Below are 14,970 nucleotides of genomic sequence, written 5' to 3' on the forward strand. Positions count from 1 at the left end.
TAACATACAAAAGAAAAAGGAGATAAAGAGACAAGGATAGACTTAATAGCCATGTGATCTCTAAAAGCCAAGTCCAATGAGTCTCATAATAATATCAAAAATAAATTCTCCTAAGAATTCTGAAACACCAATTCAAAAGATATGCATCCCAATGTTCATAGCAGCACAATTTATAGTAACCAAGTGTTGGAAACAACCTAAGGGTTCATCAGTCAATAAGTGGATCAACAAACTATGGTACCTTTACACAATGAAATACTATGCAGCAGAAAGAAAGAAGGAGCTCCTACCCTTCATGACAGCATGGATGAAACTGGAGAGCATCATGCTAAGTGAAATGAGCCAGACGGTGAATGACAAATACCATATGATCTCACATACAAGTGGAACCTAATCAACAAAACAAATAAGCAAGCAAAATATACCTGGAGACATTGAAATAAAGAACAAACTGACAGTAATGAGAGAGGAGGTATGAGAGGATAACAGGGGAAAAGGAGGAAGGATCATCAAGGAACATGTATAAAGGACACATGGACAAAGCCAAAAGGGGTAGAATCAAAGGTGGGAGGGTAGAGATGACTGGGATGATGGAGAATGGTAGGGGGGAAATGGAGACAACTGTACTTGAACAACATTAATTAATTAATTAATTAATTCTCACCTTTTTCAAGATTCACTTAAAACTAAGCATCATGTACTTTAAATGAGTCAGACACATGACTTTATACTTGTCAGTCATTAAATGAATCAGCACAATACATATTATACATTAAGAAATAACATAGAATGCTTTCTTGTTTTCCATGGAAAAAAGAGCAAGTGCGTGGTGGCCATGGGAATTAGCAAACTCAATTTAAAAGAAAAAAGAAATGGAGAATTTTATGGTTTAGAGAGAAGAAAAATCACCACAACCACCATAGCCACAGAATTTGTTACCACACCATGCAGGCTAGCCCAGGCTGTCCTTACACTGTGCATTCCTCTGGGGCAATGAGCTCCACTCATGGGAACTAAGAGATCACTTTGAAACTATCTACAGTGGCTCCATTAAATTATTTTCTTCCCCAGAACCACACTACATACACCAGTAAACCTCTGGTTGATTAAGTAAGCATTAACATTTTGCAATGTAAGCAATACATCTGCAAAATTTCCGAGATTTTAACAATAGTCTCAAAGGGAAAAAATACCAATCCAATCACTTTGGTACTGCATCACAAGGCACAGAATAGAAAAGTCGATAAAAGCACCCAAGCACAGAGAGGCAAGCTGTAGTCACTATCTGATTTTGAACGGAGCTGTCAGATAAAAAATCATCTACATTTACTAAAATTTACTTCCTAAGATTGGGTGTTTTAGACTGCATGGAATTCAGAGCATACATGCAAGCTTACTTTAGTCCCTTTCCCCTTAATCCTCTCCTTAACTTTCTCCATTCACTATAAGAAGCTATTGATATGTATCCACTTCTAGAAAAAGTTTGCCTGTCTGAGTTTTCATGGGCCATTTCATAACATACTAAAGATGTATTTACAGGAAAACATTGACTATCGGCTATTAACATCTAGTCAGGCTTAAATGAAACCATTTATTTTATAAGAAAAAAAGGATAAGGATAACCAGAAATTATTATTGTTTTTGCTGGCAACTTGATATTCCTAACTACAATCCTTACCTGCAACTTCAAAGGGTTAGTCATATTAGTACAAAAAAGATAGACTAGTTAAGCCCACCATGTACAGAAGGCAACACTATCTGAACCAGAGCACCCACCCCTTCAATCATTGTGGGATGGCAGTAGACCTAGGCCCTTGGAATCCAAAGGGCCTTGGCATTGAGGTTGCTGGGTACCTGCAAGGAAGTCCCTAACCACTCACGAAGTAGGCATAATGTTGCCTCTGACTTGCCTCTGACTGCTGTAAAGCACAGTTCTTAAGACACAGTCAATAGGAATTACTCAGAGTAATTGTTATTATCAAGGATGCACAACCTTTCCTCTCAGTCATCTCCCTCTCAATGCAGAATCTCTCTTCTGCAAGGGTTAGCTTTCTCTGTCCCCAGGATTTCAAGTTTAGCTCAGCTCGTCAGTGAGTTCAAGTAAGGACATCCGTCTTTCAATTTCTCTAGATAGTCCCACACGTATTCCAACATAACTTTGAAACCATAATATTATGGATGTGTAAACATGCAGAAATATTCACAGCACATTCTCCCGGGGAGTTGATAACCTAATGAGCTGACAAACCGAGAGTACACAAAACAGCTAAGAAAGTAAGATCAAATCCTTCATTTTCAAGGAACAACAGTTAGAGGCGTCCTAATGAGCTGGAGTCAAGTGCTAAGAGAGGCTTCATGGGGAAGGCGAACGCTGAGCTTACAAAGCAATGGGTAGAAGAGAAAATAATTGTGTCTTTCTTGCTAGAGCAATTCTTGCATACCTATGGTACATTTCCTGTGTGATACATTGTGGCATAGACATCATGAATTTCACTCATGCCTGTAACCACGTCAGGATGCAAAGAAACAGTTTGTGCTGCATTATCTGAGCTGACCCAGTAACTCTAACTGCTCCCCAGCAAACTCTAAACATCAAAAAAGAAATTAAATGTGGGAGTTATACAGCATCTTTCTTCTAAAAGATAAGGAATGTCATAAATGTTTAACAAAAATAATTACAAAAGAAATGTTAGTTGGGGTGAGATGCTTAGGGAAAAAATTCCTGAGAGATAAATGGCAGAGAGACAATAATCAGAAAAATAGACAAAATGTTTTCTTAAAAATTGTCATAAATAATGAGATGACATATGACTGATGTCAATGGAAAAAAATGCAAAGACAATCTCTTAACTATTTTAAGCAAACTTTGTAGCCTGGAAAGTTTAACCAGTAAGAAAACATTTCTTGAATTAGTATTTATGAATCTACATTCCCAAAACCTCTAAAAATGATTGCTGTCTTGTAAGTTAGAGAATGTGTGCTTTTCTTCCAATTGTAGCATTTCCAAGAACCTTTACTTAATATGTATTGTCGTAAATCCTCCAAAAATAAGGGTTGTATAGAGTTCCCAAGATTATTAGGCCACAGAATTCTACCCAACCCCAAAGAAAATATTTAAGAACACCTTGAGGAACTAGCATTCTGTGGGACATAGTTGGGGAAACACATCACTCAGTATATGGGCTGTCAAAACCTATCATATGGCAAGTTTATACTGACTATCTTCATTAATGAGAAAAGCTCTTCATTTGCTAATTACCAAACACGTAATGAACTTTTCTATGCCCATATAATTTGTTTTAAATCTGCTTTCTTTGCAAAGTGGATGTAACTGAACTGTTCCTTAGCCCCTGTCCACTTTTGCAGGTTCCAGGTAACCCTGTGTCTAGTAGTCCCTCCCCACTTACCTGTGCTGTTGCTCTCCACGGTTCCAGTTACCCGCAGTCAGCTGCAGTCCCAGAACATGAAATGGATATTCCAGAAATAAACAATGTATAAGTTTTAAACTGCAAACTGTTTTTGATAACACGATGAAATCTTGCCCTATCTGGCTCCTTCTCACCCAGGACATGAGTGCTCTCTTCGTCCATCATCTCCATGGACGAATGCCACATAAACAACTTGTCCCTTAGCTACTTAGTGGCCCTCTGAGTTATCAGGTCGACTGTCACAGTGCCACAGTGCTGATGCACAAGTCACTGTCATTTTACTTAATGATGGCTCCAAAGCTCCCGCACAGTCATGCTATGAATGTGCCAGAGAGAAGCCACGATGTGATTCCTTTAAGTGCAAAGGTGCGATGTGTATACAGGGGAAAAGGAGACAGTCTATGTAGGGCTCAGTACTACCCACAGTTTCAGCCATCCACGGTGGGTGTTGGGAGTGTCCTCCCTCGAATAAGGGGAGACTACTGTATTCAGTAACAGTAAAAAGCAAGCTCTGGGGTGAGTGATTGACGGACCCCTGACGCTGCTCTAGCAGCCACAATATGAAGTTACCGAATTGGCAGGGCAAGTGGATGAACAGCACAGGCGAAGTATGGACTTTGGGAGGCAGGAATCCCCTTATACAATTTTATTAATCAATGTCATCCCAATAAATTCAACAAAACAGTTTAAAAGCAAACAAAAAAGAAATCACCTTGAAGATCTGACCATCAAACTCTCATTTTACAAATGAACACGCCAAGTACAAGCAGTAGAATGACTTCCAGGTTCTCACAGTCAGTTGGTGGAAATCGTTTCTTCCAGTCTAGTCCGTGCCTTGAGCAAGAGAAGATTAAAACAACTTTGAGGCAAGCGGAGGGGGAGAAAGAAAATATACTATGTAGTGTTTTGGTTTTGTCTTTAATAAGCCCAAAGAGGTGAAATAAATAGATTGTGATTAATTGTTTTCTCACCCGTTTCCCCCTAAACCACCCCAACATCTAGCAAATTCCTTTTTATCCAGCAGGTTCTCATTGAATATCTCTTAAACGCCCATGAACACCTGCACTCAGAGACTACGAAATGGGTAAAGTCGTTCTTTGTAAAATGATTCTTCCTATCACAGACCCTCACACCCTGAGTCCCGTTTGTCATCCCTTCTCCTGCTGTATTTCAAAAAGCGTAAAAGGTCAAGTGCTGCCGTGAACCCCAGGACCACAGCCAGGCCAGGGCGGCACTTCCTCCAGCAGCCGCACTGAAACCTCCAGGCTGGACTGCCCACAGATGTCCACCACGGGGTGCGCGACAGACACTCCCACTTCAGCCTGAGAGAGACAATGCAATCGATGTGAAACTTTGGATCCTAAGCAATTTCTGGACTGCAGAGAGTTACTCTCAAAAAAAAAAAAAAAAATTAGAAGGGAAGCAGATTTGCTGCATGTACAATGAGTACATAAGCTTGACAGGTACGTATTGTTGTGGGGTTTTTTTAGCTGCTAAATTTAGGGTTATAAAACTGTCTTCAATTTTTAAAAGCTGCGGATTGGATATATGTCATGTTAACATTGTTCAGCACTTACAACTTTTTGTGTTAAATGCCTTTTTCTACTTGGATACATTTTTAAAATGGATTTTCTGTTCAAATGCTCTAGAAGTATGCATCCACGTATTGAAATATCTGCCATAACTTTACATCAAGAAGATATAAAGCCCAAGTAAACGTCAAGACAATGAAAATGGAAATCTGGTTGTTAATTTGAGTTTCGCAGGTTTTGAGTATCATGTGGTCGCATCGCCTCTTCCAGTGCCCTAGTTATCAGAAGACCGGCCTCAACAAAACTGGAAACGTTGTGCAATTTCACAGACATTTACCGAACAACTCTTCGGTGTGCGTTCTGCACATATCACCGTGCTGGAAACTGGTGTAATACAAGCATGGGGTGTTTCCTGCCCCTAAGAACAGTTGTTGTGAAGCACACACACATCAGTACATAGTGTGAAGTGGTATAAAGTCATACACACATGAATGACAAAGACACAATTGAAATCATGACAGGATCACACGAATCACAGAAACTGCTAGGGAGTAGAGATTTTTGAAAGAATCAGAATTACAGATTCAGCCTGGACATGTGGATAGAATATTGACCAATGATGTGAATGGAGTAAAAGAAATCAGAATTAGAAATATTTCAGTAAAAAAAAATTTTAATGTATTGTGGGGGCAACTTTGCCCACAAAGTCCCCCCCTCCCCACTGGCCACCACGGGTGAAAGTGAAACTACCCAGACATGATCTGCTTGGGGAGGAAAGGTGGCCGATCCCTCAGAGAAGGGCCAAGAGCCCCTTCCTCAAGGGGCTTTTATAGGGTTTGTTTGCACAAGAATACAGGTAAGGATCAAACAATAGATAGCATTCAAAGAATATGAGGGCTTATTCTCAGTCAAGGTTAGATAGCTAAAGAGCCATAAGACTTTGAGGAACGAACTTCTTGCTTGGATCTTTATCATTTAAATGAGAGCATTCTAAACAAAGCAGGTTTCACAGGATTTCCACATTCTTTCTTAGGACCCTGCTCTAGCTGGCAAAGGGCCCCACCACCTTCCCCGTCACAGGTTTACAGGCTTAAGTGGATTAGAGCCAGGAAGAGCTTCTCCCAGAAGACAAGGGAACTGGACTATGTCAGAATAGCCGGGGGGCAAGGGTCTATCACTCTCTCTTTGTTGTAGCCCCCAAGTCCTTCCTTGATGGCCTCCCAAGTGATCATGTCTGGCTTAGGTTGCCCCCCATCTGAGGGGTCATACCAGTCTCTGACTATCCAACCAAGCTTTGGGGGCAGGGGAGAAGCAGGAGCAGCGTTGCTGCCAGAGACAAGCTTTGTCTCCTGTGGCTCCCATTCCGACGGTCGCTCACTCAGTCTTAGCCATGGGGGAATAATGACAATTCCTAAAATCAGGCAGAGTGGTTCCCAACAAGGTATTGTCAAAGACAAAATTCCATCAAGTAAATTTGAAGATATAATTGGCTTTGTTAAGCAATTCATGGATCAGATAGCATCTCCCTTAGCAAGTAGAAAGGAAGGACCTGACAAAATGAAAAATTATTATAGAAAAAGGATGTGGGTGTAGTGGGGGAATTATTAGCAAAAAAGAAGAAAGCATTCATTTTACACCAGGAAATCTCTGGGGTCGGGGAGAGAACAGCAAAGTTTTTATTAGGCAGGTCACAGCGTCTTCCTATGGAAGACGGTGTTGACAGAGAAATTCCAAACTGGCTCATTTAAGACCGCCTTTGTGGAGTAGGTGAAAACCACAGCTAAGTCAGGTGTTAAATCCAGATATGGTCCCGTGGGCTTTAGAATTTGTGATGCCATCTTGGGCCTGTGATTGTCTCTTTAACAGGTTTTACACATACAAATTAATTAATATAATGCACTACACTTGTAAAGAACAAAAATCACACGATCGTTTCAATAGATGCAGAGAAAACTTTCGGAAAAAATTTAAAGCCCTTTCATGATAAAAAAACACTCAACAAAATAATGGGAGCATCCCTGAGCCGAGAAAAGCCATCTATATCATATATAATGATGAAATATTGAATACTTTCCCCTTGAGAGGAGAAAAAGTAATGTTCCCTCTACTCTTCCAGGTTGTTAGCCAAGACACCCTGGTAATAAAAAGACACATCAATAAGAGTAAAACAAACCAAAGTTTAATAATAAATACACCCGCTATACACATGGAGATATCCCCCCCAAACTCATTAACTCCTCAAAATATCTCAAGCCACCACCAGCTAAAGACAAAAGATGTTGGGGGTGAGGGAAGTCGGTCACAGGAGGTTACCAGGAAGAGCACAGTAACAAGGGTAAGGTTGTTAAGAGTTAAACCTTTGCTTTCTCCATTGTTACGTTTCCACAAATCCAGAATCACCCTAACCTGGTAGAGAGGCAGACACCCTTACGAGGGAGGATTTTTTATATAAATGTAACTGTCTCTTAAAAAAGGGTTAACTTCTACTCAGTTCTCAGAACTTTTCTTATGTCTGCTCTTTCTTAAAGATAGCCTGCTCGGAATAATCTTAATGCCAAAGAAACCTATGTGGGGTGGTGTCTTCTGCGCCCCGTCAGAGTGCCTTTCTTGCATGCCAGCCCCTGTGCTCCAGGGATACAGGCTGAAAAAGTGATGTACTTTCATGTATTGTGAGATGGAAGGGTTGAAAATAGTGGGCCCCTGGGGAATTTAGATGTATAAGAGAGATATAAAATGATGGGTTATAGATCCAAAAGTAAGCACAGTGAAGCACAGTGAAGACGAGAAGAGAAATATACAGAAGAAGGAAGTAGAGTTCTCAGTGGTCACATGAGGGAGAGCTGTCACGGTAGTTGGACAGGAAGCTGTAGGTGTAGGTGATGGTGATTAGGGCACGTGATAGCACCTATAATCACAAAAACCTCGAGTCATGGCTTTATAGTCATAACACACTTCCTCCCATTCTTAAGCCACGCTTTTTTCCTCCTTATCATCTTAGTTCATGTGGTTGTTGCCAGTTGAAATGGGGTCCTCCCACAGAGTCAGAAGAAAAGTATTTCTGGAGACGAACGCACAGGAAGATGAGGCATGGTGGTACGATTTATTGCAATAGAAATGAAACACTGCCCCCTAGGCCCCGGTGTCTCATCTCTGTCCATCCTAGTGTGGAAGAAATCCAGCCCTGTCTTCATTAAGTCCAGAAGAAGGGGCAGGGTCCAGAAATTCTGTGCCCTCCCTTTAGTTTATCCCAAAAGCTTAGTCCAGTTCGGTCTCTCTCTGTCCCCACTCTGCTAGTTAGTCTCTGCTCCTGGCTGCCCTTCGCCAGCCCTGCATTGCCGTACTCTTGCTTCCCGCTGGAGCCCATGCTTAGGCCCATGTGGCTGCTAGGCTTGCATGACTGCTACCGAAAACGAACATGCGAAATAAGTGGCAGATGAACATGTGTTACCAACAGAGGGGCCTTTACTAAGCTTTGATTATATTATCTCGAGCCTTCAAACTGATCAATCTCTTTCCCAATGCTTCATGGGCTTGTGCTGGGCCCTCCTCCTAGTCAGTCTGGTCTTTTTCCCAGATTAGACATCACCCCCTTGTGGTTGCATCTGGGCTTCTACTGGGCATGCGTCTAAATAGAGGGGCCTCCCCCTACACCATCTTGGTTTCTACTGCGCATGGCTCAGAAGAAGGACCTCGCCTTGTGCCATCTCGGCTTCCACTGGGCATGTATCTTCAGCAGGGGAACATCTTCCCTTCTACCCCAGTANAAATGAAACACTGCCCCCTAGGCCCCGGTGTCTCATCTCTGTCCATCCTAGTGTGGAAGAAATCCAGCCCTGTCTTCATTAAGTCCAGAAGAAGGGGCAGGGTCCAGAAATTCTGTGCCCTCCCTTTAGTTCATCCCAAAAGCTTAGTCCAGTTCAGTCTCTCTCTGTCCCCACTCTGCTAGTTAGTCTCTGCTCCTGGCTGCCCTTCGCCAGCCTTGCATTGCCTACTCTTGCTTCCCGCTGGACCCCATGCTTAGGCCCATGTGGCTGCTAGGCTTGCATGACTGTTACCGAAAACGAACATGCAAAATAAGTGGCAGATGAGCATGTGTTACCAACAGAGAGGCCTTTCCTAAGCTTTGATTATATTATCTAGAGCCTTCAAACTGATCAATCTCTTTCCCAATGCTTCATGGGCTTGTGCTGGGCCCTCCTCCTAGTCCGTCTGGTCTTTTTCCCAGATTTGACATCACCCCCTTGTGGTTGCATCTGGGCTTCTACTGGGCATGCGACTAAATAGAGGGGCCTCCCCCTACACCATCTTGGTTTCTACTGCGCATGGCTCAGAAGAAGGACCTCGCCTTGTGCCATCTCGGCTTCCACTGGGCATGTATCTTCAGCAGGGGAACATCTTCCCTTCTACCCCAGTAATCCCAGGACTCGAGGGCTGGCTGTTCCCTGGAGAGATCCTTCCTGTCTACCAGGGAGATGAAGGGGTGCCAATCCCCGTGGCAGGCCAACGCAGCTATCCCCTGGAGGTGTGAAGCTGTCGCTTCTGGTGTTATTATGCTTAGCTGGTTTTGTTTCCTGCTCTTTCATTAATATCTAGCTACCTACATTCGCATGGCTTCTAAAGATTAGCTCTGTTGCTCACAGCAACAACAAAAACCCCACAGATTACAGAGCGTTAATACGTAAGGAGGAAATAGAACGGCAACAAAGTCAAAAAGCAGCCTTGTTCTAGCAACCTGGAAGCAGATGGGCTGATACAATTTCATTAGTGGCTTTGTATTCCTTCGCTTGCAGTAAGTGCTGCACATTAGTCACATGGGCCTTAAAGGCTGATTCTGAGCAGGCCGAGTCTCCCAGGCTTAATGAGAATGAGAAAATCAAATCCCCACTCACTGAAGATTGCCAATAAAATAAACAACAATAACAGCAGTGATGGCAGCTACCCCTTATTGAAAGCCTTGTATCCAATCATTCTCACAACTTAATGTTACTTATCTACTTTAATACAATATTTCTAAACGCTGGATGTTATTCTTCCTATTTGACATTAACAGTATCGAAGGCCACAAATGTTTAATAATTTCTGCAGGTTCCTCAACTACTGGCAAAGCAAGTTCTCAAAGGCAGTTCTATTACAGTCCAAAGCCTTCTTTCCACTGTTCCGAAGTGTTAAACATATAGACAGTTGTATTCCTTAGACATCTTTCTACTTCAGTATGTGTGTATGTATGCTTATGTGATTCTTCCCCACACGATAAACCTAAGAGATAAGAAAACTAGTGAATTATTTATTTTTGACACATGAAAACTCAGAGACACAAAGAGGTGCAAACAATATTAATTTATATTTTCTTACAACTCTCAAAATGCAAAGGTTGGATTTAAGCCTCCTATCACATATATTGAATAAATGTGTTATTTGTTCTTACATATTGTGCTATCAAATTCTCTGCGCACTAACATTGATATCAGATTTAGGGAAGTGTAGTAAACTGAGTGCAAAAATCCAGCCAAAAACGTGCAGTCCAGAATGCTAAACAGGACTGAAAAATCCACTGAATAAACTTCACCTTTAGCAAATGAGTGCACGAATAGTCTTGGCTTTAAACTTGTAATTATGCCAAGCCATACATTTTCTTAAACCCTCTTCAGATTTGCTTAATATTTAAAATGTGCTCTTCTAAGAATGGCTTCAGGAAGAAATAGCTAATAAAGGCATTAAAAAGAGATTCCTCATGACATTGCAATTTATACCGCATGTTTTACAAAATCAGCTATAAAATTTTAAGATGCCACCCTAAAAGCTAAAAACTGTAGGCCTCACATGAGGTGCCGAGAGACCAAATATTGGTTTTCCAGGTGAGGCAGACAAGATCTTTCTCAGATGAGTTCCCAACAATTAATATCTAAGGCTTAGACACCCTGATTCCCCAGGTAGACTTCAGGCAATATCACTAGGAGTACATTGGCTAATCTTCCTCTTTTTTTTTTTGAAACTGCAGTTGCCAGTAATAGTTTCTAATACAGTGAGAATTGCAAACACTTAGAGGTTTTTAAAGCAATGCCAGCACCTTAAATTACAGCCCGGAACAAGGTGGCAGCCAGCGTGGTCTGATTTGCTATGTGTCGTGTGAGGCCATTACTCATGTAAACCTTATGAGTAACCCTATCACAAACTGAAGAGCAGAAAAACACAACCATAACTCTCCCAAAGAAGTGTAGAAGAAGTTCAATGGGACAACTAAGCTGAACAAGCTCAAACACTTAGAGAAACTGAACTTTTAAAAATTGTTAGTTGATAAGACATTAATTGAAAAACTGTAAAAATATGAATTAATTAACATTTCAAGCAATACATATATGCACATGTTTTTTCTCTAGAAAATTTAAATACTTGTAGAAGAATGTTAAACATATATTATAAATGAGCTAGTTATAGAACATTTATTTTCTTAATTTATCAGGTCATCTTTTTCTTATGTGACGTGGTTGTAACCCTGATAAAGCAAGTTGTGAAATTATGTGTTTTTATGGAATATTATTTTTGATGGTTGTCCAATCTGAAGACATTATCCAACAAATTTTATAGAGTAGCTCTTATACCTAGTTTCACTCGTTTTGAATACAAAACAGTGTCATCCAATAACAAGAGCTTTAAGACCACAGTTCTCACCTTCCACTACACAGTTCAGCAACAAACCCAGGTACGTTCCTAGAGTCCCAATATCCCTCACTCCTCAGCATATAGTTCTGGCTAAAATCATTCTTACTGATGCAAGAGGAAGCCAAGAAACTAAGCCAGGAAACTCAGATTAGAAGGCAAGGCACTGCTTCTATCTGATAGAGTGTTTCAGAACAAAAACCTTTTAAATTTTTCATTGAATGTTTTCTCTTTTATTTTATTTTTAATATTTTATTTCTTTCCTCATCACCATTTATGCCCCCATACCCTCTTCTACCTCCACCCACTGACCTGCCCCCACTATGTTTTCCTTGAGTTCTTTCTCTCTTTTTTCTTTTCTGCTTGATCCCATTTTTAAATTACAGTTTGCAATCAACACTATTTTGCATTAGTTTCAAGTGTACAGCATAACGGTTAGACAATCATATATTTTACAAAGTGTTCCCCCCGATATTTCAAGGGTCGACCTGGCACCGTACATAGTTACTACAATACCGTGAACCATATACCTTCTGCTGTACTTTATGTCCCCATGACCATTCATTTTGCAGCTACCAGTTAGTACCTCTAACTCTTTCACCTTTTTCACCCAGCCCTCTTGACCTCCCTCCCCTCTGGTGTCCATCCGACTGTTCAATGGAAAACACATTTTTAACCCACATATTTGATAATAAGTGACTAGATATTGTTTTCTTCTAAAATTGGGAATAAAAGATTGATATCTATTCTCACCATGCCAGTTCAACTGTGGGCTGGCAGTGCAATAAAAGGAGGAACAGAAACAAAAAGGAGGAACAGAAATAAAAAGCATACGGATAGGAATGCATCAAAGAAACGCCCCACCCCCCATTCACGTGTCATGATTGCACATGCTGAAAATCACAAGAACTCTTTAAAAACCACAAGAAGACCACATTTGCAGAATACAAAATATGAATAAATAGATATAGACCTAGATCTGTATATAATATCAACAAAAAAGAATGAAACAGGCAGAATTCTAACTATCCTATTTGCTAAAAACTACAAACACTGACAAAAGAAATTAAAGACCTAAATAAGTGGAAGGACATACTGTGGTCCCTCAACTGAAAGACACAGTGTAGTGAACATGTTAAATCTCTTCAAATTTATCTATAGTTTAATTTAATTTTAAACAAAATTGGTGGAGTATTTTTGTCACATTTAGTCAATTTAGTTCTAAAGTTAATATGTAAAAGCAATGAAAGTAAAGCAATGAAAGAATTTCAAGAATAAAATAAAAAGACTCAGACTACCTAGTTTTAGCATTTATTATATGTTTCAATAGTCAGCCCTCTGGAGAATAGAAAGGCACATAGATCAATGGAATAGAATAGAGGGTTCAGAAATAGACCCACACAAATATGATAGAGTAATCTTTAACAAAGATTCAAAGGAATTTAGTACAGGAATGTTTTTTTTCCCAACAAATAAGGTTGAAACAATTGGGCATCTACACTGAAAAACAAAAAAAGAAAAAAAAACCTTAACCTAAATTTTACACTTCACAGAAAACTCAAAAGCGACCAAGCTCTACATGTAAAAGGTAAAACTTTAGAAAAAAATTATAGGAGGAAACCTGTGATCTAAGCTTCGGCAAGAGTTCTTACCTATAACACACACACAAAAAAATGATCTATAAGTGGAACAGCTGATAAATTCAACTTCATCAAATTTTTTTTAAAAAGTGTTTGCTATGTAAAAGTTTCTAAGAGAATTAAAAGACAAGCTACAGAGTGGAAAAACAATATTTGCAAATCACACATTTACAAAAGACTTTTATTCAGAGTATATAACCAATTCTCATAACTCAACAGTAAACAAATAACCCGATTAAAAATGAACAAAGGATACTTAATCCAAAAAAGACACACATGACAAATGAGCACATTAAAAAATGCTCAGCATCATTAGCCATTACAAAGAAGCACGCAAATTAAAACAACAATGAGAATCTCCTGCACACCTGCTTAGAATGGAGGGAAAAAATCGACAATTCCAAGAGCTGACACCCATGCAGGAAGACAGAAATGCTCACGTACTTCTGATAGTAATGAAAAATTGTGCATTTCTTATAAAAATATGTATCGTACAATATAATTTTATAAATCTTATATCTAAGTGCATATGCAAATATATATAATTATGAAATTATACATAATTTTGTGTAATATATATGTGATACATAAGCTTTGTATAAATTTAAAAACACGATACAACTCAGAAATTTTACTCTTAAACATTTTTATGCTTACACAAAACCTCTTTCTGTAGATATTTGTGGCAGCATATTCATAATAGCCCTACACTTAATGTAATGCAACTGACCTTTAATGGGTAAATGAATGGACAAAATGGGGTGTATTTATACAGTAGAATAATACCCGGCAATAAAAAGGAAAGGAACATTAATACACAATAACATGGATGCATCTCAGAAGCATTAAGGTGAGTAAAAGAAACTAGTCCCCAAGGATTACAAGCTGTGATTCCATTTATCTGACTTTCTGGAAAGGCAAAATGACAGGATTAAAGAACAGGTCTGTGGAATCAGAAGTTACGGATGAGGGAGGATTTTGACCACAAAGAGACAGTTGAAGGAGTTCGGGGACAGAGGAAACTGTTCACAATCCTGACTGTGGTAACTATTTACCTGAATCCATTCAGGTGTTAAACTCATAGTATTGTATACCAATAAAAATAATAAGAAAAATATCGATGATAATAATTAAGAACTTGTTTAGAAGTGACACACAGACAGAAGTACTCTACCAATATATGCTTGCTTCTTAAAGAGCCAAGAAAGGATTTCTTTGTTTCAGCCTCTGTACTCACTAAATGGTTGTTTAAAGGCTATATAAAATAAAAATGGTTTCAAGTCAAGAAAAGATGAAAGAAATGCCCTTCAGGGCTCCAGGGCAGATGTCCAGGATTCTGGTGCAGAGGGAATGAAGCAGTTTTATCCCCAAAATGGTGTTGCCTTGTAATGAAACAGCGCTTACTCTGGCCATTGTGACTCACTGACCACTCAGTCCTCTAATGGTGACTGACTTCCACATTGTCCCTGCTGAATTGTCAATGCTGAGACTCTATGTGCTAGACTTTTAGCATTGCCAGGCTCAGGGTGTTGTCAGCTTCTCCTGGTTGAGTCAATCCCCCCCGCCCCCCCGATACCAATACCCCAGACACTATTACTATTGTTGTCACTTCTCAGGATAAAGTGTTTCCTCAAGGTCAAGTGTATAGGCTCCTACCCTCAGAGACAAGTTTACTCAAGACTGATACACATTAAATCAGCCATACTCCCAGTG

Source organism: Sturnira hondurensis, unplaced genomic scaffold, assembly GCF_014824575.4.
Source record: "Sturnira hondurensis isolate 20B ecotype Veracruz unplaced genomic scaffold, ASM1482457v3 Scaffold0016663, whole genome shotgun sequence".
Lineage (NCBI taxonomy): Eukaryota > Metazoa > Chordata > Mammalia > Chiroptera > Phyllostomidae > Sturnira > Sturnira hondurensis.